The following is a 26,727-nucleotide window of genomic DNA, read 5'->3' as shown; positions in this document are numbered from 1 at the left end:
TGGTGGGAATATAAATTGATTCAGCCACTATGGAGAACAGTATGGAGGTTCCTTAAAGAACTAAAAATAGAATTACAATATGACCCAGCAATTCCACTACTGAGCATGTACCCAGAGAAAACCATAATTCAAAAAGACACATGCACCCTAATGTTCATTGCAGCACTGTTTACAATAGCCAGGTCATGGAAGCAACCTAAATGCCCATCGACAGATGAATGGATAAAGAAGATGTGGTACATATATACAATGGAATATTACTCAGCCATAAAAAGGAAGGAAATTGCGTCATTTGTAGAGACGTGGATGGACCTAGACACTGTCATACAGAGTGAAGTAAGTCAGAAAGAGAAAAACAAATATCGTATATTAACGCATATATGTGTAACCTAGAAAATGGTACAGATAAACTGTTTTGCAGAGCAGAAATTGAGACACAGAAGTAGAGAACAAACGTATGGACACCAAGGGCGGGAAGTGGTGTGGGGTGGGGGTTGTGGTGTGATGAATTGGGACATTGGGATTGACATGCATACACTGATGTGTATAAAATGGATGACTAATAAGAAAAATAAATAAATAAAAATAAACATACACAGAGGAAAAAAAAGATAGTCCTCATGGAGCTTAGTTTCGTGAGATGGAAGAAGTGGGGAATGAAGCAATAAGAGATAAACATAACAAATAAGGAAATTATATAGTGTGTTAGAAGCAGATAAATGCTATATTAAAAAGGAAAATTAGATCAGGGTAAGGGGGCCTGGGAAAGCAGAAGAAAGGGGACAGTTGCAATAGTCATTAGAGTGATCATGAGCGGCCTCATTGACGAGATGAGATTTGAGCAAAGGCTGAAAGGAGGTGAGAGAATTGGCCAAGCAGTTATCTCACAGAAGAACATTTGGCAGAGGGAAGAGCAAGAGCAAAGGCTGGAAGCAGGAGCATGGATGGTGTGTTCAACAGCAGCAAGGAGGCCGGGAAGTTGGAGTGAAGTAACTAAAAGGGAGAACAATAGTAGAAATCAGAGAGGTAACACAAGAGTGTTGGTCATTGCAGGGTCTTTGGCTGTTATTCTGAGGTAAATGGTAGGTCATTTCAGAATTTGTGACACAGGAGTGTCAAAATCTACATTATACTTAAAAGAATCACTTTTGCTTTGGACGAGGAAAGATGGAAACAGGAAAACCTGTACGAAGACTCTTGCAGTACTCCAGGTAAGAGAACATGGTGGGTAAGATTAAAACAGTAGCAGAGTACTCAGATTTTTAAGATATATTTTGAAGCTAAAGATTTTATGATGGATTGGATGTGGAATGTGAGAGACAAAGGAGTCAAGGATGTCTTTAAGGTTTTTGGCTTAAGTATTTGGAGTATTGGAGTTTCCAAGGCAGTTAAATACTTTATAATCAGTACATTTATTAATTTAAAATCTGCAAACCTTCCCATAAATGTTTTTCATATAATACTTTGTAAACGGAGATTAGGTCAGAATACAAAAGGTGTGTGATATGTGTGGTAAAGTGTCTGACTTAGTGAAGGTTGTCTTGATAACCCCTTCCTACCACACCCCACTAAAAGTGCACATCTCAAATATAGGGACCATGAATTAGGTCTCTTGTTTTTTTTTTTTTTTTTTTTTTTTGTGGTACGCGGGCCTCTCACTGCTGTGGCCTCTCTCGTTGTGGAGCACAGGCTCCAGACGCGCAGGCTCAGCGGCCATGGCTCACGGGCCCAGCCACTCCGCGACATGTGGAATCTTCCCGGACCGGGGCACGAACCCATGTCCCCTGCATCGGCAGGCGGACTCTCAACCACTGCGCCACCAGGGAAGCCCCTCTCTTGCATTTTTGATACCTACCGCAGTGCCTGTCATATACCTTATTTCATCAAATCCATTGCTATTGATTTTAAGCCATAACATTATTTTATGTACTACCAACAAATGCTACCACTTACTTAAGTGACTTATTATTACTTTAATTATAATTATAAATTTAATTTAACTGAAATTTATTGAAAGCGTTATTTTGGACTATTTAGAAATACATGCTTATCATTCAGTGTTACTATCTTTAAGGGCATTTGGCATGTGAAAGGCAATGCTTTTCATATATATCAGTAAACAAATGTAATACAGCTTCATCTACTTGTGGGTATCATCCTTTCTGAGGTGTCATCCCTTCTCAAGTGTCAAAAAGCACTTGGTGTTACTTTGCAAAAAAAATACGGAATTGTGATTATTCTCCCAACCATGAATGCGTACTTCATTAATATTAAATGGATGCCCTGTCACACAGATTCCTTATCTGCATATATAATATTTCATTTCAGTCCTGGATCATAGTTTAATCTTTCAGAAGATATTTTAAACAGCATTTGAACTCTACAAATATCGTATTAACAATGTATATAACTCATTTGAAGAGATGAAAATATGAAGAATTATGACCCAGTTTTGTGCAGACTTTGAAAACTATATCACAGCTGCCCTCTGGCCAGCAGCCATTATAGGATGTCATTCATTGTAAGAAACATTCTGATATCTGAGTTGGTAAAATGTGAAAAATGTGCATCTTACAATCAATGAAATATGGTAGTAAATATTCAACAAATGCTTAACTGTGCATCTTACAATCAATGAAATATGGTAGTAAATATTCAACAAATGCTTAACTGCTTTAAGTGTGACTCCCCGCCCCCTGATACCCCATGTGTGTGCCTCTGGCTCCAGGCCGCACTGCATTTCAACCTGTACCTGTACTGCAAATCCTGTTCAGGCTTTGATACATTATTTCTATTTTCATTTTTTTTTTCCTGCCCAGCATCTTCTTACAGGAAACTATCCCTCCCACCTATGCTCTGTCCCTGTGTTTGAGTGGGCTTGATTTGAATCCCTACTCTACCTAAAACAGGGCCAGGAATGACATGCAATTACTCTATCAAGACCTGTGCCATCAGGCCACAGTGGTTGGCTTAGGGATGGTCACATGATACAAGCCAGGTCAGACCCCAACTTTTGTCAAAGCTATCAGGAAACAGGCTTTCTTTTTTGGGAGGACTAAGATCTTTTAGGACCTCTAGGTCTGCAGCTTATGGTGGCCACCTTATTATTACAGAAGTTGTCTACCTGAGGAGGAAGCCTATACAGAGGAAAGCAGAATTGAGTTGAAGAGAAAGTTCTCTGGCAGCCTCTGATCACCTCTATCTAGCCCTAATTGAAACTAGATTTATTCTTGGAGTTTTCAGTTATATGGCCAATAGATATATTTTTTCCTAAGGTAGGGTAAGTTTAGTTTCTTTGGTTTAAAACTGAAATTGTCCTTACGAATACAGACACATTTTCCTATCTGCTGCTCCCCACCTTCTTCTCAGTAAATATCCCCTGTAGAGTGTGCTGACATTTAGTTACCATCTTTACTCTGAATTGTTCTAGGACTTGGAAGTCTTACTCTCACCTTTGACCCATTTCTCTCTGAATTATTCCATTAATCTAAATTGATTTTGTAGTTAATTGTCAAAACCAGGTGTAAGTTAGACTCTTGGCTTCTTCGAGGCCAGGTTCTTGGCTCAGTCTTTTTTGTCATTGGTAGATGGCAGCTTCTTACTCTCATACCCTTTTGATAGACTCAGCTTTCTGCTTCTGACAGAAGCTGGCTCCTACTCTCTTTTTCAAAGCCTAAATGTGTCTTTATGCCTCCCACAAAGCTCTGGCCTCCTTTGGTGATGAATACCTCAAACTCCTTGCTCACTTGCACAGCATAGAAGGCTTGGTGCTCCAAAACTTATTTGAAGGTTAAAACTTTTTCAGGTCAGGTTATCAACTCCAGCTACTTTCCAAAATTTTCTGTGGTGACTCAGATATTCCCAGTGCAGAGATTCACATCTTCCCAACATTTCCTAATTAAACTGCTATACCATGTAAGGCAGTATTGTATTGTGGGGATAAAGATAAATTTTGGAGCTAGAGACACTTGGATTCAAATCCTTGCTCTGGCATTTTTAGTTCCATAGCCCTGGGTAAATTATTTTAACTCTCTAAGCCTCAAATTGTAAAATAGGGATGGAAAAATTGTTTCTAGCTCAAATAAGTGTTGTGAGATTTAAATATATCTATGTATTGATCTATAACCTATCTACCTATCTATCCAAATCTATCATATCTGACAGTAAGTTCTCATAAAGGCTAGCTGTCATTAGAAAGTTGCATATCATATTATTTCAGAGTGGTCTAATGTCTGACTTGTGTTTTACATTGAATTTTATATCACATATATTTAATTGTTATTTTTTCTCATTCTTTCACATATGCACAATGACAAGAGCCATACTTAATCTAAGCCAGCAAACTTTGGATCCTTGTAAAACAAAAATCTGTTTAATATTGCAGATAAATCCACATATCTTGCCCTAAAATAAATATAGAAAAGACTCTGAAAGCAGAGTCAGATGGTAGTAGAATTTATTATCTAAAAGACAGAGCTTGGCCAGGTTCTGCCATCTCTTATAGGTTCAATATGTCCCTACAGAATTCTTAGCTGCAGATAAAGTAATCCTATTTGATTCATATGGCCCCAGCTTAAGAACTCTACAGAAGGGAAGGTCTATACCAATTCTTTATCTTAGGCACTTCTTTGACAGTGGCTTTATGTCCAAAAAGATATGGGATAAGAGGATCTAAAGGACTGTTCTCTCTATGCAATTTTCATTTGCTCAATTTCTTCCACAATATGTAGTGATATTTGCTGATCTATATTAATTAAGGATTTAGAAATAGTTTTATTTGTACTTGAGGAAAGTGCCAGATTGATTGCCAGGAAGTTTGTGTACTGTTAATGTATCATAATTAACTAAATTCATTCTCTTCTTTGCCTACTTCTTATACCTATCAGAATTACACAGACTTAGGAAACACTGCTGTCAAACATGAAAAATCAATACTATATTTCTTAATGTTATGGAAGAGAAAAAAAAGGTGATTAAAGATTTAGACCTATGATAAAATTATTAAGAATTATTTATTAGAGCTTGGTTTTTAACCTTTATGGGTCACAGACCCCTTAGAGAAATTTATGAAAACTGTGCACACTCTCCACAAAAATGTAAAAATAGATACAGGCAAAAAATTATGCACTTAATTTCCAAGACATTATGAATCCTTTGAATCTCATCAGGTTAAGAATCCCAGTGTGATTTCTTAAAATCGTAGAATCTTAGAATAGTACCTGGACATTAGAGTCCATTTAGAACAATCTCCAATTTAACTTGGGGTTTTTCAGACTCAGCACTATGGATATTTGGACCAGATAATTCTTTGTTGTGTGGAACTATTCCATGTATTATGGGATATTTAGGAGCATCACTTTGCTCTACTCACTGGATGCCACAGTGGGAGTAGGGGCAGTCATAATACTCAAAAATTGCCCCAGGGGACAAAACCAGTTGAGAATCACTAGTCTAACTTAAAAATCCCTTCCATTTTGATAGCAAGTGATCGATCATCTGGTCCCTAAGGGCATGTTCATGAACTCCAACCTGACGCATCTGTTTTAATTTGAGTCTGCAGAAAGTAGAATCTGAGGTAAGTCCTTGAGGGCAGGTAGTTAATTTGGGAGGTGATCCTCAGAAGTATAAGTGAGAGTGGAAAACGATGAGACATTGACAGGGGAAAGCTAGTATAGTTTGCACTAATGAGGCAACTGGGGTTCAGTTATGATGGGGATTCTCTGATGGACAGTGTAGAACCCACCTTAGAATTGTTCCACCAAGGGGAGGAAACGGAGGTATTATTCTGTCTCCTAGTCCTCATTGGTCAAGATTGCTCCAGGTAGAATTTAATTGTCAGCACTCCCAGGTTGCTCTGCAGGTGGGCTAGGCCAGCTCCTCTGATGCTGGAGTAATCCTCCAGGCAGAGTAGCAGAGTAGAGGGTATTTAAAAGGGACAGCTATCAGTTTGCAGAGGAACTGTCTATGGAAAACAGAGGTGGGCCAAGGGGATACAGGACACGTTTTCAACAACACCTGTTCAGCATCCCATTTTGTTTCAATTATTAAAACAATGTTTTTTTTTCTTTGTGTGTGTGTGTGTGTGTGTGTGTGTGTGTGTGTGTGCTGATATTTGCTTTCTTATCACTAGGACCCAATGTCTTAAGTTGTTAGCTACTGCAGACGTTGGTGTACTTGGTGTGTGGGCCAGGTTCAGTCTGTTGCCTATTTTTATATGGCCAGTGAGTTAAGAATTTTTCTTGTTTTTTTTTTTTTTACAGTTTTGAATTGTTGAAAAATATTGGAAAGAAGAATAATATTTGTGACTTGTGGAAACTGTATGAAAATCAAATTTGAGGGTCTATAAATGAGGTTTTATTAAGAACATCCACACACATTTGTTTATGTACCATCTATGACTGTTTTCCTGTTATAGTGGTAAAGTTGAATGGTTGCAACAGACTATAAGGCCTAAAATATTTATGTGCTAGGTGGTTTATTACTGAAAAAGGAGGCCCATCCTTGGCCCTACATATTGCCAACCTTTGATCTATAGCAGCAGTAAATAAATCTATTTCCTTTTCCAAATGACAGCCTGAAAACATTTCAAGACATTTCTCATATTTCCCTCCCTCTCTTCCCTTTTTGTTTTCCAAGATGAAATTAGAAATTCCTTTCCATATTTATCATATAGCATTATTCAAAGACACTTCATTCTTTAGGTCACCTTCCTCTAGACCATTCCATTGAATCAATGCTTCTCTTAAAATGGGACTCTTAAAATGGAACATATTTCATAATATGTGGTTTGAACAGTCAGAAGAATAGTGACAGTATCCCTGTGTTGAGTATTCTACTTTCTAAATGCAGCCTGACTCAGTTAGGTTTTTGGAAGACTCATTACAATGTCCGCTCATAATTAGCAGTGAATCAACTAAAATCCATTTCACATAAATTGGTGTTCAGTATAGGTGAGTTATTTCTTGACATTAACTGCTCCTCCCTTTTAACTATTAGATTTATTTTCTTTGAATAAAGTTTAACTCTTTGCAGTCATTCTAAAGATCTTGTCTATTGACTTTAAATATTTGTTAAAATTTAATATTCATTGTTTTAAACAAAAATCTTTGTGTTTATGTTCAGGTGACCCTGATTTGGGATATAATTTGTTTTTGCAAAACAGTCTCAATATGGAATCACTAAAGGTCAAACCTAAATTTCTATGCCATTATATCATAAAGTGGGGCACTTTAGGCAGATTAAACAATTGACCTTAATGCTTTAGTCTTTTGTAGTAGTATTATGCAACCACATTCTTGTCATGGCCTTATGGTGGGTGTACAGTAATGTACTTCTCTGCTTTTTGACTTTGAACTTGGCCATATGACTTTCTTTGACAAATGGGATAGTAGCAGACAAGAAAGGGGCTTGCATGGCTAGGTTTGCCTTCTGGGAGATCCTAATAATTACCATGAAAAACCAACCAACCAACCAACCAACCAAACAAACAAACAAAAACAACCCTGATCCAGGAAGGCATTGATCTATTTCTAAAACTAGAGTCTTATCAAGGAGAATTCCTTTATTTGATGGAGAGGGCAACATTTGCCCAATACAATTTCAAAATTTCCAGGGACCAGTGATTCCTATGTGCCTATCATTCTTCTCTTTTTTTGAATGGAAATGTTTTATTACAGGTATACTACTCCTTTGACCATTGTGGAACTTGTCTTTTTACTTCCTAGATCTATGGACCAAGAGTGGCCACATTTTTTTTTTTTTTTTTGAGTGGCCATATTTGAACCTGATGTAGATCAGGACGTTGGCTTGATGCTTTGTTTGGGTGAATTTGGGGGTGTTTTGGGATGGGATGAATATATTTTGCTCATGATAGGGATATGAATAGTTATAACCAAGAAGGTGAATTGTGGAAGATTAAATTATTTGTCCCACTTTTAAATAAAACTTTCCTATAGTAATGTTATCATGGCCCAATGCAGTGGTGGGCAAAGTATAGCCTGTGGGCCAAATCCAGCTATAGCTCGTTTTTGTAAGATCCTCAGCTAATAATGGCCTTTATATTTTCAAAGAGTTTGAAAAAAAGAAGAATTTGCAGAAAAGAAGGTATGTGGCCTGTAAAACCTAACATATTTTTATCTGGCCTCTCACAGAAAAAGTTTGCAAATCCCCAGCCTAATGGAAGGTGAAGAGTTCCTCCCCATTCTGGACTTTGGGCTTTGCCGTATGACTTGCCTTGGTCAGTGGGATGTTAGCAGATGTGATGTGAACAAAGGCTTGAAAAGTGTTTAAGAGTTTGAGCTTAACCCTGGGAGTCCTCCATGCCCCTCAGATTTTTAAAATTTTTAAGCGTGAAATATAACACATGCAGAAAAATGCACAAACAAAAATATATAGCTCAATTATTAATTACAAAGCAGACAGCTGTATAACTATCACCCAGGGGAAGAAATGAATATTGCCACCACTTTAGAAGTCCTTGTGCATCCTCTCTACCCACAAAGCTGGCCCTATCCAATATGTCTCCTTGACTTTCCAAAGTGAAATATTAGTCAGTATATTCCCCTTTATCCTGGACAATGCAAGGACTTCAGAACTCTTTAATATAGTGCCTCTAAACTCATATGTCATTTTTGTCTTTGTTCTATATATAGTGTGTTTATTGTGTTTATCCATTCACCTATTGATAACAGTTGGGTTGTTCTCAGTTGTTGATTCTTACAAGTAAAACTGCTATGAATGTGTATACAAGTCCTTGTGTGAATGTTTTCTTTTGGGTAAATTCCTAGGAGTGGAATGGCTAGATCTCATTGTAGGTTTATATTTAACTTTTTAGGAAACTGCCAAACTGTTTTCCAAAGTTGCAGCATCACATACATTTTCACTATCAGTGTATAAAGTTCCATTTCCTCCGTATCCTTCCCAACACTTGGCATTGTCAGTCTTTTTAACTTTAACCATTCCAATAGGAGTTAGTGGTATCTGAACAAACTTTATTTTTTATTTTTTTGTGGGGGCAACAAGCTTTAATTTTCATTTCCCTAATGACAAATGACATTGAACCCTTTTTCATGGGTTTATTTGCCATGTGTATGTTTCCTTTGGTAAAGTGTATCTTCAAATCTTTTACTTTTCTTTTTTTAAAATTTAACTTAAAGTTTTTAAAATTTGAGGTATAGTTGATTTACAATATTATATTAGTTTCAGGTGTACAACATAGTGATCAAAAATTTTTATGGATTTTACTCCATTTAAAGTTATTGTAAAATATTGGCTATATTCCCTGTGCTGTACAATATATCTTTGTATCTTATTTATTTTATGCATAGTAGTTTGTACCTCTTAATTCCCTACCCCTATCTTCTCCCACCCCCCTTCCCTCTCCCCATTGATAACTACTATTTTGTTCTCTATATCTGTGAGTCTGTTGCTTTATTTAAAAAAAATTTACAAGTTTGTTTTATTTTTTAGATTCCATGTATAAGTGACATAATATAGTATTTGTCTTTCTCTGACTTATTTCACTAAGCATAATGCCCTCCAGATTCATCCACGTTGTTGCATATGATAAAATTTCTTTCTTTTTTATGGCTGAGTAGTATTCCATTGTATATATCTATATAGATCTATAGATCTCTCTATATATACCATTGTGTGTGTGTTTATACATATATATTATATATACATATATATATATATATATATATACACACCACATTTTCTTTATCCATTCATCTGTTGATGGACATTTAGGTTGCTTTTGTATCTTGGCTATTGTATTAAATAATGCTGCAATGAACATTGGGGTGCATATACCTTTTTGAATTAGCGTTTTCATTTTCTTTGGATATATACCCAGGAGCAGAATTGCTAGATCATATGTTAGCTCTACTTTTAGTATTTTGAGGACCCTCCATACTGTTTTCCACAGTGGCTGCACTGATTTACATTCCCAACAACAGTGTACAAGGGTTTCATTTTCTTCACATTCTTGCCAACGTTTGTTATTTTTGTTCTTTTTGATGATAGCCATACTGACAGGTGTGAGATGATATCTCACTGTGGTTTTGATTTGCACTTCTCTGATGATTAGGTCCTTTGTTTTTCCATATGAATTTTAGAATCAATTTGAAAATTTCACAAAAAAATTCTGCTGTGATTTTATTTGCAAATATATTGGATCTATAGATCAGTATGGAAAGAATTGACATCTTAAAAACATTGGGTCTTTTGTTATTGGTATATTGGCATATTTATTCATTTATTTTGATCTTTTAAAATTTTTTTCAGCAACTTTTTTTAGTTTTTAGTATACTAGTCTTGCAATCTTTTGTCAGATTTATTTATCCCTTAGTATTTTCTATTTTTTATGTGATTACAATTGGGATTGTCTTTTATGTCAATTTTTGGATGTTTGTTTCTGGCATATAGATACACAATTGATTTATGAATATTGATGTTATACCCTGTAACTTTGCTAAACTCATTTATTTATTCTATTATTGTAGATGGTACTTCATTTTCTTAAGTCAGGGAGTCTGATGGGCCCTGCCCCAGTTCCCCATCTTTGAACCATAGCCTAAACATACTCAAGGCAATTGTAGGGCTCAACTTGTTTGTGTTTTACCCCTAGTAGAGATCACTATTCCTCATTTCCTGATGTCCTGAAAACCATTGTCCAGTGTCTTGAAAACCGTTGTTTCACATATTTTGTCCATTTGAGGGGTTGTTTCAGGCAGATAGGTAAACTCAGTTTGGAAGAGGAAAGTTCTGGGAGTTATTCACCTCTGCATTGAGGTGCCCTAGATAGCCACTGCTCTTCCAGCCTGGATCCCAAGAGGAGGTATTGAATGCATGGAGCAGTATGACCTCAGCCAATCTGCTGATCTGCAGCCTGAATTGCAGTCCTGTGAATGTGTGAAATAGAATGGGTTAATAAAAATTGTTTTCTAAGCTCCCCCACAGAGATTCAGATTCATTGTTCATTGATATTAAAAACAAAAATACAAACAAGCACATACAAACAAACACAAGCACATTGGTATTAAAAACAGACATACAAACAAACACATTTGTCAGTCGAGGGGGTGGGGGAGGGATAGAAGGAAATAAAAAGATTAAAAAAAAATTCCCAGTCGATTTTAATGTGTTCTAGGCTGTATGATAAAGCACTATTCAAAGAGAGCAATGTCGATGTGGTTCTTAAGAAGTTACGGGCAGGATACATGCAATCAGAAGATAGGCCAGCATTTCTTTGGGAAAGGTGTTGTGAAGAAGGAATAGATGAGACTTTCTATCTTTCTGAAAACTTGTTTAGTTGAAAGGGGGAGGAACTTTTATTTTTAAAACTGCCAGCAGTTTATTTTTCCAGTTGTTGTAGAGGTAAAGCTAGAATTCCACGCTTGGGAACAGATTACTTTGTGTGTGTGTGTGTGTGTGTGTGTGTGGCTGTGTGTGTGTAAAACTTTTTTTAAAAGAAAAAAAGTACTTTTATGGGACTCTTGGTTATGTAAAAGTAAAGCTAAGATTCTGATATGGAATGGAAAGATTTAAGACAATGAAGAGGTAAACAACTTTCTATAAAGATGTTTTTCTCTTTGCAAAAGTGAGCTTATCCTCATCAGATAATAATCTAACCATTGGGTTATGGGAAAGAGACAGGAAATAATTGGAAAACTTATTTTTCTCTCTCCTTCTAGTCCCAGTTTGGCCAACGCAAGGGATACTGGATTCTGGGTGGGAAGGGACACTCAAAGGCCCTCCTTGGTGGATGAGTAGGCTGGTCTGACTGCAAGGTGGTGTACTGTAGAGGGTTAGGCCTTTGAACTCTAGGGGCATTGATGATCAGATTCAGTTTTAAGTTTTCTAAGTTGCTGTTCCTCTGGCTATGTTCAACAGTTTGTTGATGTTTTCTTTTAAACACCACAGCCAACTCATCCCTGTATTTTGTTGAACTGAGTAAGTTTTCTCTTTCCAGGTGTGACAGAATTCTAAGGTGTCTCCCAAGATTCCTTCTCACTGGTGTTCATGCCATACATAGTGCCTTTCCCTTGAATAAGGGTGGAACCTAAGCAAATTATGGGATATCACTCCCATGATTATATTGTTTCATAAAGCAAAGGAATTTTGCAGATGTAATGTAGGTTCCTAATCAGTTGTCTTTGAGTTAATCAAAAGGGAGGTTACATGGGCAGTCCTGACCTACTGAAGGGGGCCCTTAAAAGAGATAAGAAGCAGCAGCAGATACTCCCCTGGTAGCCTTAACCAAGTAAGTTGCCACGTTGTGAGAGAAGGGGGCCATGTGTTAAAAACCCGAGGGCGGCTTCTAGGAACTGAGAGCAGTCTCTGGCCAGCAGCTAGCATGAAAACAAGTACCTCAGACATCTGACCAAGAACCAGTGAGCTGGCGAGAGGATATTGATCTTCAAAGAAGATGGTAGCCTCAGCTAACACCTTAATCACAGCCTGGAGAGATGAGAGCAGAGGAACAGTTGATCTGTACTTGGAATTCTAACCCACGGAAACTGAGAGATAATAAATGGTGTTGTCATAAGCTGTCAGGTTTGTGGTACTCTGTTAAGCAGCAATAGAAAACTAATACACCAGTAGAGAGCCAAATAGCATGGGAAAGCAGCAGCCTCCAGAAGCAGATATGCAACAACAAAGGGTAAGGAGTGATGATCCGGGGAAAGAACACAGGCTGAAGAGAGAAGCAGCAATTGGAACAGGTTTGTAGGATGTTTTCTTGGAAACTCATACAAATATTTAAGAAACCCAAGTAGATTTTGTATTTTATGCAATTATATCAGAGAGAGAATCAGACTCATTTGTTCATTGAGGAAAAGTTTGGTATCTGAGTTTTGGAGAACTTGGTGATTTCCATGTCATATTTTATGTGCCTGGCATTATACTTAGAGCTGGTTGTTCACTGGTGAGCAAGACAGACAATTTTTCTGCCCTCCTAGACTCACAAAGTAGTGGAGAACACAGTTTATTAACTAAGCACTTACAATAGACCATAAATGCTGTGATGGAAAAAGGACAGGATAGCATAGGAGTATGTAGCAGTGGCACAGAATTTAGGGATCCAAGGACCCTTCTTAGAAGAGTAGGTACATCACCTGCTCCTTACAGAGGAACTGGAGATGGCCAGGTGAACTGGGGATGGTAGTACGGTCTCCTTGAAAGAAGAAATAACATGGCCAAAAAGAGAGAAACAAGGGGCAGCATCACTTCTAAGGAACTGAAGGTGGTTCAATGCTGTATGGTGGGAGTAGAGAGCAAGGGGAGGGAGGGTGGAGTGGCTAGAGGCTGGCGAGATAAGCTGGACATAGGTCATGGATATGGTGATAAACCTTATTAAAGGGTTTAACTTTTTACTGACAGCAAGGGAAGCCACTGAAGAATTTTAAGTGATGATGGGCATAAAACATCCTGTAATTAAAAATATATATCATTTGGATTGTAATGCAGAGAATGGATTGGAGCAGGACATGGCTAGAGGTAAGAGGACTAAAAATGATGAGTTTCTAAAGTCCTTTCAAGGTAAAGCTAAGAAAAAACAAAATAGAGCATGTTGTCATGGCAGTGATTCAGTACTGATTTTTATTTTTATTTTTTTTTTTTTTTTTTTTTTTTTTTTTTTTTTTTTTTTTTTTGCTGTACGCGGGCCTCTCACTGCTGTGGCCTCTCCCGTTGCGGAGCACAGGCTCCGGACACACAGGCCCCGCGGCCATGGCTCGCGGGCCCAGCCGCTCCGCGGCATGTGGGATCCTCCGGGATCGGGGCACGAACCCGTGTCCCCTGCATCGGCAGGCGGACTCTCAACCACTGCGCCACCAGGGAGGCCCTGATTTTTATTTTAAGGTAACTTTTAGAGTAGACAACTCTCTGTCTTAGTTGGTTCAAGCATTTTGATACTGCCTCCTACCCAAGATCAAGTTGTGGCTGAAACCTTCCTCAGTAGCTTTTAAGCACATGTTCTCTTCCTAATATAATTAAGCAGGTCCTTGTATGTATGACAATGGATGGTGTATGACTTCTTCAGGAGTTTGGTCCTGACTTGTCTTGGTATGGAGCCAGAATTCCAGTTGCAGTATATTCTGAAATGCACTACTTTTATTTAGGACTAGCTCATTAGAAGCAGGGGAGAGCAAAGGGCCACCTGCTGTTACTTTGTGAGCATCCATCCTCTTTCTCACCAACAGTGTAGATTCATGCTTACTCTCAAACCTTTGGAACTCTTAAATCATTTTTATTCTTCAGAGTGTTCCACATGGAAAACAGACACTGTCCAGTCCCATCAGTTGTAATATGGATGAAGAATCAAGGCTTATTAGGGAAAACACAGGTATAATTTTACTTTAAAAGATACTATAACAAAAATCACATTAACAAATACATAATTCAACTTCAAGGCAGAAGGCTGGATTAGAACTGGAAGGCCAAAATGTATCTGAATTGAAAAAAAGTTTTGATTTATTAAAAGTAATTGATTGGAGTGATCCAGGAGAAAGATTTTGAAGCTGAGTTGACACTTCTTGGGAAAGATGGTTGTGAGCAATTAGTGATGTATGCCTGGGCTATATTCTTTCTTCAGCAGCCTTCTAGATCTGAATTCTATGCTCTCTATCTGGATAAGAACAGATCTATGTAACTGAGACAAAGTTGAGGGTTGCATGATTTGTATTATTCAAGGCAAAAATTCCACTTTTTTCAAATTCATAGTGTTTACACTTGTGCAATTGGAGAATAATTTCTTACTGGAGCAGGAAGGTCCTGGTCAGGAGAAATTTGCTGATGTCACTTGCACAAAATGTTGATGAATCATAAGAGTCCAATGTTAAGTACATAGGACTTGCCTTATACATATCCTGATTGTGTCATTGTGAGTCTAATCCTTATCATTTGACTTAGATGAGATTACTCTAGGAATTCCATATTAAACCAGAATATATATGTTTTCACTTTACCAGGGAGTCTTATGTTGGGAAAGATAGCAAAGAACCATTTTGTAGCAAAGGATCATTCTGTATACCAACATGTAGGCTAGGACTAACTCATGTCCTCTTCTGATTCAGGGGTTTTAGCTATGCTCTTTTCCCTGCTTGGGATGCCCTTGAACTTATTTGGATTCCCTCCTCCCTTTTTTCTTTCCTCCTTCCTTTCCTCCTGTCTTCCCTTTTACAGTTGTTCAAAAGTGATTTCCTCAGAGAGGCCGCCTCTCACCTTGAAGACTAGATCAGGTCTTCCCGCTCACATTTTCGTTGCTCTATTTACTGTTCTTTCATGACACTTACTGTAGTTTGTAATCATAATCTTTTGTGAATATTTGGTTAAGGTCTGTCTTCGCCACCAAACTGTAACTGTCACGAGATTGAGTTTATGTTTGGTTTGCTTATACTTCATGCTCAGAGCTCAGGCCATCTATATGGCTGGAATAGAGGAGGAACTCAATAAATATTGAATAAATAAACATTATACATAATTTTAATATAGTAAAACAAGGGCAAATAAAGGTTATACCAATACTAGAGAAGCCTTTACCAGGGGTTTAAAATTTGAGCTATCTTCAGGGACACGTACAAGCTAACTGTGGGAGGGAGAGGAGGAGGCAAGACCTGCATGTTGGCAGAGACACCACGTGTAGCAGAAGAAGAGGAGCAGTAGTCGTGTGGCTGACGTACCGAGGGCTTGGAGGGACAAGGCTGGAGGCCTGCAGGTCCGCTAATGAAGGCCTTGTGATTCCCTTGTTTTGGTATTATCTTCCAGAAGGTTATGGGGAATGGTTGATGAATTTTAAGCAGAGCCTATGTGATCTCATTTGTGCTTTAGAAAATTCATGGACTTGAAGGAATGAGCCTGGCATCTGGGACCACAGTTAGAAAAATATTGCAGCCTTTCAGGCCAGAGATGAAAGCAGCATTAACTAAAAACATGAAGTAGAACTAGTGAAAAGGAGATAAAATTGAGAAATATTTCACAGGCACAATCTACAGGATGTGGTGGCTGATGGGATGGAAATGGGGAACTGTGTGCAACAGACACACACTATCTCTGGGGCAGCCTGCCCTGGGTTCAGCCCTGAGGAGGGTGGTGGGTAGGTGTTAGGAAAACCCGGGCAGGGGAGGGTTAGGACACTGCATTGGTATCCTTTTACATTCTATAAATGCTTATCACCCCTTTTTCTTTATTTTCATGTGGCTTTGAGGCATGAAAGAAAAGTCACAAAATTAAGCAAGGAAGGTTTTTGATTGGGAGTAAAGCACTAAAAATAAATTTTACGTAGGCCTTTTAATTTTGACCAGGGCTTTTCCATTGTCGGGGAAGAATATTTAATCAGAGATACAGGCAGTTTCTCTGGCTGTGGTTTTCTCTGACTACAAAGTCTCTGAGGAGAATGAATAAATTATGGAAAATAATTGAGATGTGAGGTTATATGCTAAGTTGCCTAAAAGGCTGAGAAGCCATAGTAGGATGGATAGGAATGATGTGTTTTTGACTTCGGCACATGTATTTATATTAGAACAACATGTCATTCTAAGTATTGAGAGCTTGGTGGATGATTTATTGTATTTTAAATATCACATGAGACCTAAAATAGTGCTAAGAGACTCTATAAATGATTGACTTTTGTTTTATCCCTGTTCATGGAAGACTTAAATATCATGATTCCAATTTGAAATAAGAGGTACAACAAATTGACTAAATTTGGCGATTCCAAAATCTGCAGTGAGTCCTAATCCCCAGAATGTAAAAGTTAGGAAAATTTTGGATCTGACAGGGTAACTGCAATTTCTTCCCTTGTGCTACAGGCACAGCATGTACCTTCTAATAGCAGCCCTTCATTTCTGATTCAAATGCTTCAAATTGATATAAAAGCATTTAATGGGCTTTTAAAGGAGTATCCCCCTTAAAACAAGCTCTCTAATGAGTAACAAAGCTAGCTTACTATTTAAAAGAAAGCAGATTTTCCCGAGACTTGAAAGACCTGAATTATTTCCTCAGCTCTCCAGAGACAAGGAATATAAAACCTTGCGCTCTCTCTCTGAGCTTTGTGTGTCATTACTGGTGTACAAAATCTGGGTAATCATCCTCCCACTGGCATCCCTTGCGGGAAGGTTGTGCAGACAGATGTTATCATATCTGAAAAATGCTGTAAAAGAAAACCTCTTCATGAATATAAAGGATTAATGCTGCTGCCTTGGCCCTAAATGCTCTAATTTCATACTGTTGGACACAATATGATTTCAGAACATTCTTTCTCCAATGCTTGAAAACATCTTTCTCAAGATTTCAAGCAAGGGAGACTTGTTCCTGAATGGTTTTATGAGTGTAGGTGTCATGGCACCCTCTGCAAAGAGGTGAAGGCGTGCTGATGTTGAAGCAGTCATTGTGCTTTAGAGTGAGAAGGCTGTGTCGGTGCCTTCCCAAGTATCTGGCACTTAGAAGCAAGAATTTACATCTACTACCAGAGCAGATGCTGACTGACTCTGCCCATAATGATACATCCATAAAACAGCTGTGCTCAGCTTTGAGCTAAGCCGTCTGACTGTTTAAGCATCCCTGTCTTGAATTTATATCCAAGGAATATCAAACCTTTAGGACAATGACAAATTGAAGTGGACCTTCTTGGGATTAACTGATGCTGGCTTGTCAGGCGGCTATAAGCATTGTTGTAAAAGGTTGGCAATAATCAGTCCTTCTAATGGTAAGTGAAAGCATTTAATTGGTTACTGAGATGTGATTGGGATGAAATGTCAAGGGGAAAGTGAGAAATTCAAGGTTGTCTTATTTTAAAAAAGACATATGCTGGAAAGATCTGTGGTTTAGCATTCTGGATTTGGCATTAAAGAGGATTTTCAGGGCTTGATAGTTTTAGCCATGGTCCCCAAACTATATCAAATTTAATTACCTCCTTTTCTTGACTGGACTAAGAAAGATACTTGAACAAATAGAAACTTGCTCTGGGGAAGGTTAAAGTTATAGTTATTTAAGTTTATTGGAATATGAATCATCAAACAAAATTGAGAAAAGAAAATTTTAGCATGGTATACATTATATTAAGAAGCAAATACAAGTAATTATTATCGTTATTATTATTTGTATATTTCACCTAATGTGTAAGAAATTTAAAATGGCACTTTTATCTTTAAAATCAGTGGATAAAGTGTTCTAGCATTTTTGATGGGCTGTTTATTAAATTGATATAGCTAGTTAGTCTCACAACACTTCAAGTATCATACATGTCCATTAAGGTCATCTTCAAGCTCCTGCACTTATTTCTAACTAATGGCACGTTCACAGATCTTTCATTATGGGGAAGCTGTTACAATATGAAAATAGAATTATTTTTTTACTTTAATAGCAAACACCGAGAGGTTGCATTCTTATGCCTATAGTACTGCTCAAGTTGGTTGTGATAAGAGAGAAAGTTTTTTTATTTGTACCTGATTTTATAGCACCATTAGTATTATGTTACATTTGGGTACAGAGCAGTGATTCTTGGGTGCTGCAGGGAGAAAAGTCACTAATAAAGTGTTCAATGTTGGTGTCAGAGATTACTAAGTAACCAAAAGCAAATTATTAAATTTTTCTTTCTAGAAATTCAGGGCTCAGGAGGACCACCAAATAGATAAAGAACTCATGGCAATCTTTGAGTGGGTGATGGAGATACAGACTGATGCCCTAAATCATCCTCTCTTCCTGTACAGGGAAAATTCCCCTCGCATAGACTGGTGACAAGATGGAGGTCTCTGGGATGAAGAGAGCTGGATTTCTGCTTCAGCTCTATCTTTTACAGCTGCTCCCCTGGATAAGTGATTTTGTTTTCTGTAAAATAAGGTTAGTCTTACTTTTCTCACAAGGTCATTGTAAACATTGGTTAAGGCAGCTTTTTATGGATTAAGACAGTCAGTATAGATCTGACATATAGTATTTGCTAAATAAATGAGACTTCCTTTCTCTTTCATTTCCCCTTCCAGCTTTAGTATGTAAGGACCTTCTTCAACACAACTCCCTCCTCCTATCCCCAAGTGTGGCTGTCAGTTGCTTGGTCATGAGCTCTTTTTGAGTTATTTTTGAGCCCAGGCTTAGTGACATTGAGCGGGGCTCCGAGATTGGCCTTTTTAAAATTGAAAAAAAATTTTTTAGTTTTTCTATAAATTTGTTCTGTTATAGACCCAAAATGTACTAGTTATGTAATTATTACAGTGATTATAATAGTTGGGTTTGTTTTTTTCCCAAATACCAGACCCAAAGTTACAGAGGACTTTGTTTTGGGTTTGACAGACTTCCTATAGCCAATAGCTAATTAAATGGCAGATGAACAGCATGAAAACATGATGACATGGATCTTTCTCAAACTAGCTTCTTAAGATACTACTCAGAACGGTTCATTCACATTAATAGTTTGTGTTCCTTGGTCTAGAATAGTTCCAACCACAACATTAATAACAAAATCAGAGTCCATTTCTACAAAAGAGCAAGATTAGAATGACATTCCTCTGTGAATTCTGATAGTTGCACTTTTCAGAAGCTGGTTTTAGTTCTTTGGTTGATTAACATATTTTTTTTACAACTTTATTGGAGTATAATTGCTTCACAATGGTTAGTTTTCTGCTTTATAACAAAGTGAATCAGTTATACGTATACATCTGTTCCCATGGTTGATTAATATTTATAGCAAAATTATTTCAGAATAAATTTTTTCTGTGAATAAATCTAAGTGTGAGATGGTTTATAGTAGTATTTGAATGTAGTAGATATGCAAATTGTTGTAGATCAAAGCTAGTCTAAGTAATATTGGAAAGAATATTTTTATAAATAAACCTGAATGCTAAATTCTGGTATATTTATAATTGGATATTGTGGCTACATTTGAGTTTTGGAAAGTTTCTGAAGAGTTGAAGTTACTTGATAAATTAATTTTCAGAGGTCAAGATATGAGATCAGTATTCTGGAAGTTCCATAAAAAGAACTTTATATCATCAATACATAATGTTTCAGTATTTTTACTTCAACTTTTGCTGCCTTTTGCAAGCTGGAAGCTAGCAATTCTAAAATAACACATTTTAGCCTATACTAGCAATTATTATCTTTTCTTTGGCAATAAATACCTTGCTAAATGTCTATATTTTATTTACTGAAAACTCAACAAATGGTATCCTGGAAGGGAGAATTTTCAGGATGCTATTGTGGGTCACAGCATGAGATTTTATATTATTACATAGTACCATGTAAAGACTTTCTCCTGAGAAGGAAGGAGCAGTAATTACTTCATTAGTTGCATAAGAGAGTCATAGGTCTGAAGCATAAATTGATTCTGATTCACCAAGGATATTATTAAGCTGTCAAAATCTGTCAATATGGAGTGTGACACCAACATGTAAAATACCATTAAAGGGTCATTAACAAGGTCTTCAAGCTCATGCTTAGCATTTTCTCTGAGTTCCTAATGGAACTTTTCTCAAAACAGGATTTAAGTCAGATGTCTCATAAACTTTAATGCTGTTAAAAGTTTGCTATTGTAAAAAAGTGTGTCTTTTTTTGAGTTTTTTAGTTTCTATGTCAGCCAAAATGGAACAGCAGTTAAGTACCAACCACAGAAGTTTTCAAATCTTGAGATTTACACCCATTATTTTTTAAATCTGGTAAGCTCTGAAGATGGGCTGCAGTTGGTACATACTGGTTTGTATGTAGATACTTAAAACATTCCTTTGCCAGAAACAGTCATTGAATTTTTGCCATTACTTTGATAGATTTTTTTTTTCGGTAGAAGAAAAGGAAGTACTGTTTGTAATGAAAATTTATTTTTTTTCATTACACTGTCAATTACTGAGATCTGTGGTATTTGCAAATGAGTGTCCAACAAGAAAGTTAGCACAATATTCTTTTCCTTTCTGTAGAAATATCTGACAACCACAGAAAAAAGAAGTGAGTCATTACCATTTTTCTTACTGCCATGAATATAACTCAAAATGCCAAATTGATTGAGTCTCAGCATTGTAGGTGATGGCAGCTATGATGCAAATAACTTAGTTCTTCATTTAAATGGCAGGCAGGTAGAGATTAGAGCTATTCTATCATTTTAATGAACACTAAGAAAAAGTTATCTATGATGCGTGGAATAATAAGTCGCATTCTTTGAAAACAATAATAATAGTTGGAGCTGTCAAAAAACTTTATGAAACTTTGAATAACTAAACAAAATTTCATATACTTGTTCCTAGCATTTAAAAAAAGATAACTAAGATATAGATAGGAAAAAAGAATAAACACTTGATGAGAATACATTGACCTGGGATGATCCAGATGGAATAGGCCCAGATATAATTTATTTGATAAGATTCTGGGAGTTGAGACCATATTCACCTGATAGAAGGGGAAATTGGGAGGATATATACAATTGTCAAGTAAGGATTAATTATGAGTGCTGAGTCAAATAAAAGAGGGGAAATTGTATGATAACCTTGAAAATCAGAGTGAGCTGAGCTGGGAAGGTAAGAGAGCTGTATACAAGAGTAATAATAGGAGGAGATTTAAAGCAATTAATAAGATATTATATAATGGCATAAAAATTAAGGTGTGATTTAATTTTTGAACATAAAAACAGAGCATGATTCCTATCCTGAATGGTATCTAATAAGAAATTAATTAATTGATTTAACAAGACTGTACTGATGTCATGACCACTGATGTTTAATTAGAAGCTGATTGCTGATTATGCCAATTTCATACATGGGAAGTTTCCAAGGGGTTGCTCATACCTTTTGAAACTTATTTTCACTTTGAGGGTGATAATAATTATTTGCTGGCAGACTAAAAAGAAACTGGAGTAATAAAATAAAAATCTCTCTCTGCTCTGAGAAGAAATGAGAGATCTTTAGCACTGAATGTTTATCATTAGGGGCTAAGGTAGCCCATGTAAAATTTGAGAGAAGGCGTTATCAAAACTTTTTCATGTGCTGTTGATTATTAAGAGAAGGGCTTGCCTTGGCTGATCACATTCTGCGGGTATGATATTAAAACTATTCAACAACTTGTGAAATATGCTTACCAACAACTAGAGTAATGCCCACTGTAGACAACCACTGTGGTCCACTGATGCTTCCATACTGAAAATCAGTTCCTCATGGCTGGCCCAGTATGTTTTAGGGTGTGGTCTGGACCAAACATAGGCTCCATTCTAGGTGAGTGAGTATAAATTAAGTGTTGGTTTCCTATCACTAAAAAGGTGAACATCACTGAACATCATACCTATATTAAGACAACGGTATGTCCACCTGCTAACCAGTGTCTGAAAGTGCTGAATATGTGATAATTTCTGAGATGATGCTTATGAGGCAACATAAAAGACAGTGGCTAGCACAGAGCCTGCTTAATATCACTTAACATCACTTGTTTTCATGCAATAAACAGGAATGTAGGGAATATGCTCCATTTTGTCAATTAAATTATTTTGTTAGTTGGATTATTTTTGCCAAAATTTTAAACATGTAACAAGTCAAATCAAGTAAAAATGAAATCTACCATGAATTTGTACCTTTCTGTTCTTAAACTAGTAAACTTGAGACGATGTCATCCTTATTTTGTATCAGTAAAAGAAGGGATATTTGTATATATAGTTTATTTAGTTTATTTGGGTTAATATAGTTTAGTTGGGTTAATAATATTTCAAAAATAAAACTTAAAAAATTTTGGGACCTCCCTGGTGGCGCAAGTGGTTGAGAGTCCGCCTGCCGATGCAGGGGATACGGGTTCGTGCCCCGGTCTGGGAGGATCCCATATGCCGCGGAGCGGCTGGGCCCGTGAGCCATGGCCGCTGAGCCTGCGCGTCCGGAGCCTGCGCGTCCGGAGCCTGTGCTCCGCAACGGGGGAGGCCACAATAGTGAGAGGCCCGCATACCGCAAAAAAAAAAAAAAAAAAAAAAAATTTTGAGGATTGGGAATAAGGAGCAGTTTCTCATGGAAAGGAGGAGGGACAGAAGAAAATAACAATAGACAACATCCATGAAACTAATGGACCTGAAAGATGGTAATTATTATGGAGAAAATGTTTGAGTTCTCAAAAGTCAGAGTTTTGGAAAATGATATCTACAGAGTATCTGGGATTTATTCCTTTGAACCAATGATTCAACTTGTCAAATTCTCTGTTTTGAAGTCCATTAAGGTCTCTCAGAAATATTCTTATAGGTTATTACAGACTGTTTGGAGAGTTTCTCTCCTTTAAATTTCTTTCTCTTCCAAAATATTCGGCACTTTTTAAACTCATTACACACTTGTGGCCACTGACCTATTTATTGCCCAGGTGTGGATGTGCTTTGGCCGCCACAGACACTGTTCACTCTGGTGACCTTGAGGAATCCAGAGGTATGACAAAGGCCCACAGGGGCTGATGTGGTGTGGGCAGTTCAGGGAGCATGTGTGGTTTACATCATCCGACTAAGAATGTACATTTCTTGTTATAGATAGAATGATGAGACATTTCATTTGTGTAGTAAATCACAGTTTCAAATGAGCTAGTTCAGATGTCACCTTTGTGAAGGCTTTATTTTTTCCTTCTTTAGGTTACTCCAATAATTTACACATACCGTTTTAATGGTATTTTTTTCCATTTTACTCTATTCATATGTATCTTCTCCTCCACTGGGCTATAGTGAAAGGGCACAAGACATCTTTTAGTCATTTTTATATCTCTATATCTAGTATGGTACTTGGTATAGTGGTACCTTATAACATTTTGTTTGTTGCTTCTTTTGTGTGTCTTGAATAATGAACATAACCTTTGCAATAGATAGAGCTGTTTTTCATAGGCTCTCTTGCCCACTTAAACATTAATGATTGTGACCACCTACAGGGGTGGGATAGGGAGGGTGGGAGGGAGATGCAAGAGGGAGGAGATTTGAGGATATATGTATACGTATAGCTGATTCACTTTGTTATACAGCAGAAGCTAACACAACAGTGTAAAATGATTATACTCCAATAAAGATGTTAAAAAAATACAAAACATTAATGAAACTTCACATTTCTTTTTTTTAATGGTAATTCTTTGTATCGCTTTATTGTACAATTGCAATGCCCCCTTATCATCTTCTCGAATCTTCTTCCAAGTTGTGCTCACTTTAGACACACTGGAAAAGTAAATGATTATAAAGCAAACAAAGCACCACAAAGAGCTAGGATGAATATATTACAGAAATATTAACAGTGCAAAAAAGAAATTTCTATTAGCAGTGATTCTCAAACCTGTCTATGCATTAGAATTGCCTGAGGCATGAACTTAAGATTTAAGGATGGCCCATGCCTAGTCACTTGGGTTTAATTGATCTAAAATGGGGCCAGGGCTCTGTATTATTTTTAAAAGCTCACCGTTAAGTAATTCTAAGTGGATCCAGGCTTAAGAACCACTACACTTAGTACTTCATTTTTTCACAATATCCGCAAATATCAAATAAGAAGCCCCATTGTATATATGGCACCATCTTGGTTATTTATTAACATTAGACAAATTTCAAAGAAGTTGAGGACACACTGCTATTAGTACAAATCAATTTAAAAAATCCATTTTGTTAACAAAAATGTTGTGATGTCGATTATCTCTCAAGAAGCTGGCCAATAATAAAAATCAATACTTACTTATGTCTGTTTTGCTTCAGCTATATTTCATGGACCAGTGTAAAGTAACACAAAGAGTGCCTCTAAAAAGTTTTCAAACAGCCGAAAATGAACCCAGTTGAGTTGGAGGCAATCTAATTCAATAGATTAGATAATCATCTTAATTCTCAGTTACCTCATCCTAACAGGTTTTCTTTGGTGGAATGAGAAAGGGGAGTCAGTATAAGGTTTCTAAGAGACAGTAATAATCAGACCCATTTGTGGGTTTCTGTATTTTCATCACTGTCAAATTTACTGTCAAATTTGAAAATGGCCTAAAAAAAACAGAAATTATTTTATATTTTCAAGTGTGACAAAAATCATAATGCCTATAGGACCTGTACACCAGACCTAGGCTGTTGTTTTATAGTTAAGACTAAAAGATGTAGCTTACCTATGAACAATTTCAGAACCAAAGGAACAAAGATCCCAATCTAACAGAAATAGTTTTCTAATAGCATAAATATGAAATTTGAAATAAGTGGATTAAATGCATACTCTAAAAATTATCTTTCTTTCCTCTTAGTGACACATAGGTAGTAAAATACCAGCAACCAGACAAAAGTCATCATCTCAATTAAACAATAGTGCAAGACTACCCTACTATGTCTTTTTTTTTTTTTTTTTTTTTTTTGCAGTACGCAGGCTTCTCACAGTTGTGGCCTCTCCTGTTGCGGAGCACAGGCTCCGGACGCGCAGGCTCAGCGGCATGTGGGATCTTCCCGGACCGGGGCACTAACCTGTGTCCCCTGCATCGGCAGGCGGACTCTCAACCACTGCGCCACCAGGGAAACCCCCCTACTATGTCTTTGCATGAGCTGGTGGTGCTGAGCCACCTAACAAAAATGTTCATGGGTTACACTAATGAACTCAAAACAATAATACTTACTTGATTAAGTCCATATCACTGAGCTGTGTTAAAATATTTGCTAAGGGATGTCTGAGTCCCCTTCGAAAGAGTTCACTGAGAATATCTACACACTTTAGGCCTGTTTTCCTGCCAATTATATTCCGTAGTCTAAAGTTTCCACTGGATATAAATTCCCTCAGCTTCTCCCAATCTATTTTAGGATTTCGTTTACCATTTTTTTTAACGTTGAACAAACCGCTTTTTCAGAATCAAGAACCAGCAGCAAGTTTTTGTTGGGATCTTGGTCTGCGCTTTGCGTCCATAGTGGGCAAGATTGTGGACCGTCACTGAAATTTTCCACCAGGTGAAGGCTACTGTCTTCATGTTCATTGAGGCCACTTTGTTGGGAAAATGAACAGTAGCCACTGTCTTCATAAGGTCCACTGGTCTCTAGTTCTTCTATGTCATTTGAACTGTTAAGTGTCGTACGTGTTGATTTTCCTTATTATGCCAGGGTTTGCTTTCAGTTTCAAGTTCTACAATCCTGGGGCTCACAGTCGGTGACCCAAAATCTGGTAACCTTTCATAGTCTTTAATGCAGTCTTTATAAGAACCTTCCAAATATGAAGTAGTGTAGGAGCCTTGTCTTCTGTCATCAGGCTTTAGCGGTTTAATTCCAGAATGAACGTGGTAATAGTTAAAATCCCACTTCATTTTGATGCAGAAAGTGGGACTTTCTTCTTTACAACCATCCGAGGGGCGAGGGCGCCATAGCTGCAGTGGCAGGAACCGGGGGGCGCTGTGGGGAGCAGCTGCAGGGGCGCCGGCTCATGCCAGGGAAAGTGGGGTCCGCCTCAGGTGAGGGAGCTGCACCCGCGGCAGAGAAGCAGGCCGCCCACTTCTCAGAGCTCTCGAGACTTCACATTTCTGATTATGGTTGTTAGTTGGGTAAAATCAAAATAGAACCATGTCATGTTCTAAGGTCAGTTCTTCCTATTTTTAATTGTATGCTTTCCTTAATTTGTGCTCATTTCTAAGTTTTTGAACTGTGTTTTTATGTTTATTCTTTTAAAATTTTCATCGTGTTTTCTTTTTATTAAGACTCTTGTTTATTCCCCCAGATACAGAAATATGTGATGGTTGTGTTCTAGTTTGTTGAAATTTTTAGTTAGTTAAAATTAGATTCTGGTGAACTATTAATTGACATGGGGTAGAGCTAGCATG

General features: G+C 37.3%; 1 pseudogene; it reads right to left on the bottom strand.

The window, feature by feature from the left end:
- Positions 1-26,335, bottom strand: part of LOC132494737 (F-box only protein 5-like) — a 152,953-nt pseudogene extending 126,618 nt beyond the window's left edge.
- Positions 26,336-26,727: the final 392 nt, after the last annotated feature.

Source organism: Mesoplodon densirostris, chromosome 8, assembly GCF_025265405.1.
Source record: "Mesoplodon densirostris isolate mMesDen1 chromosome 8, mMesDen1 primary haplotype, whole genome shotgun sequence".
Taxonomy (NCBI): Eukaryota; Metazoa; Chordata; class Mammalia; order Artiodactyla; family Ziphiidae; genus Mesoplodon; species Mesoplodon densirostris.
This window is presented reverse-complemented; position numbering and strand designations above follow the sequence as displayed.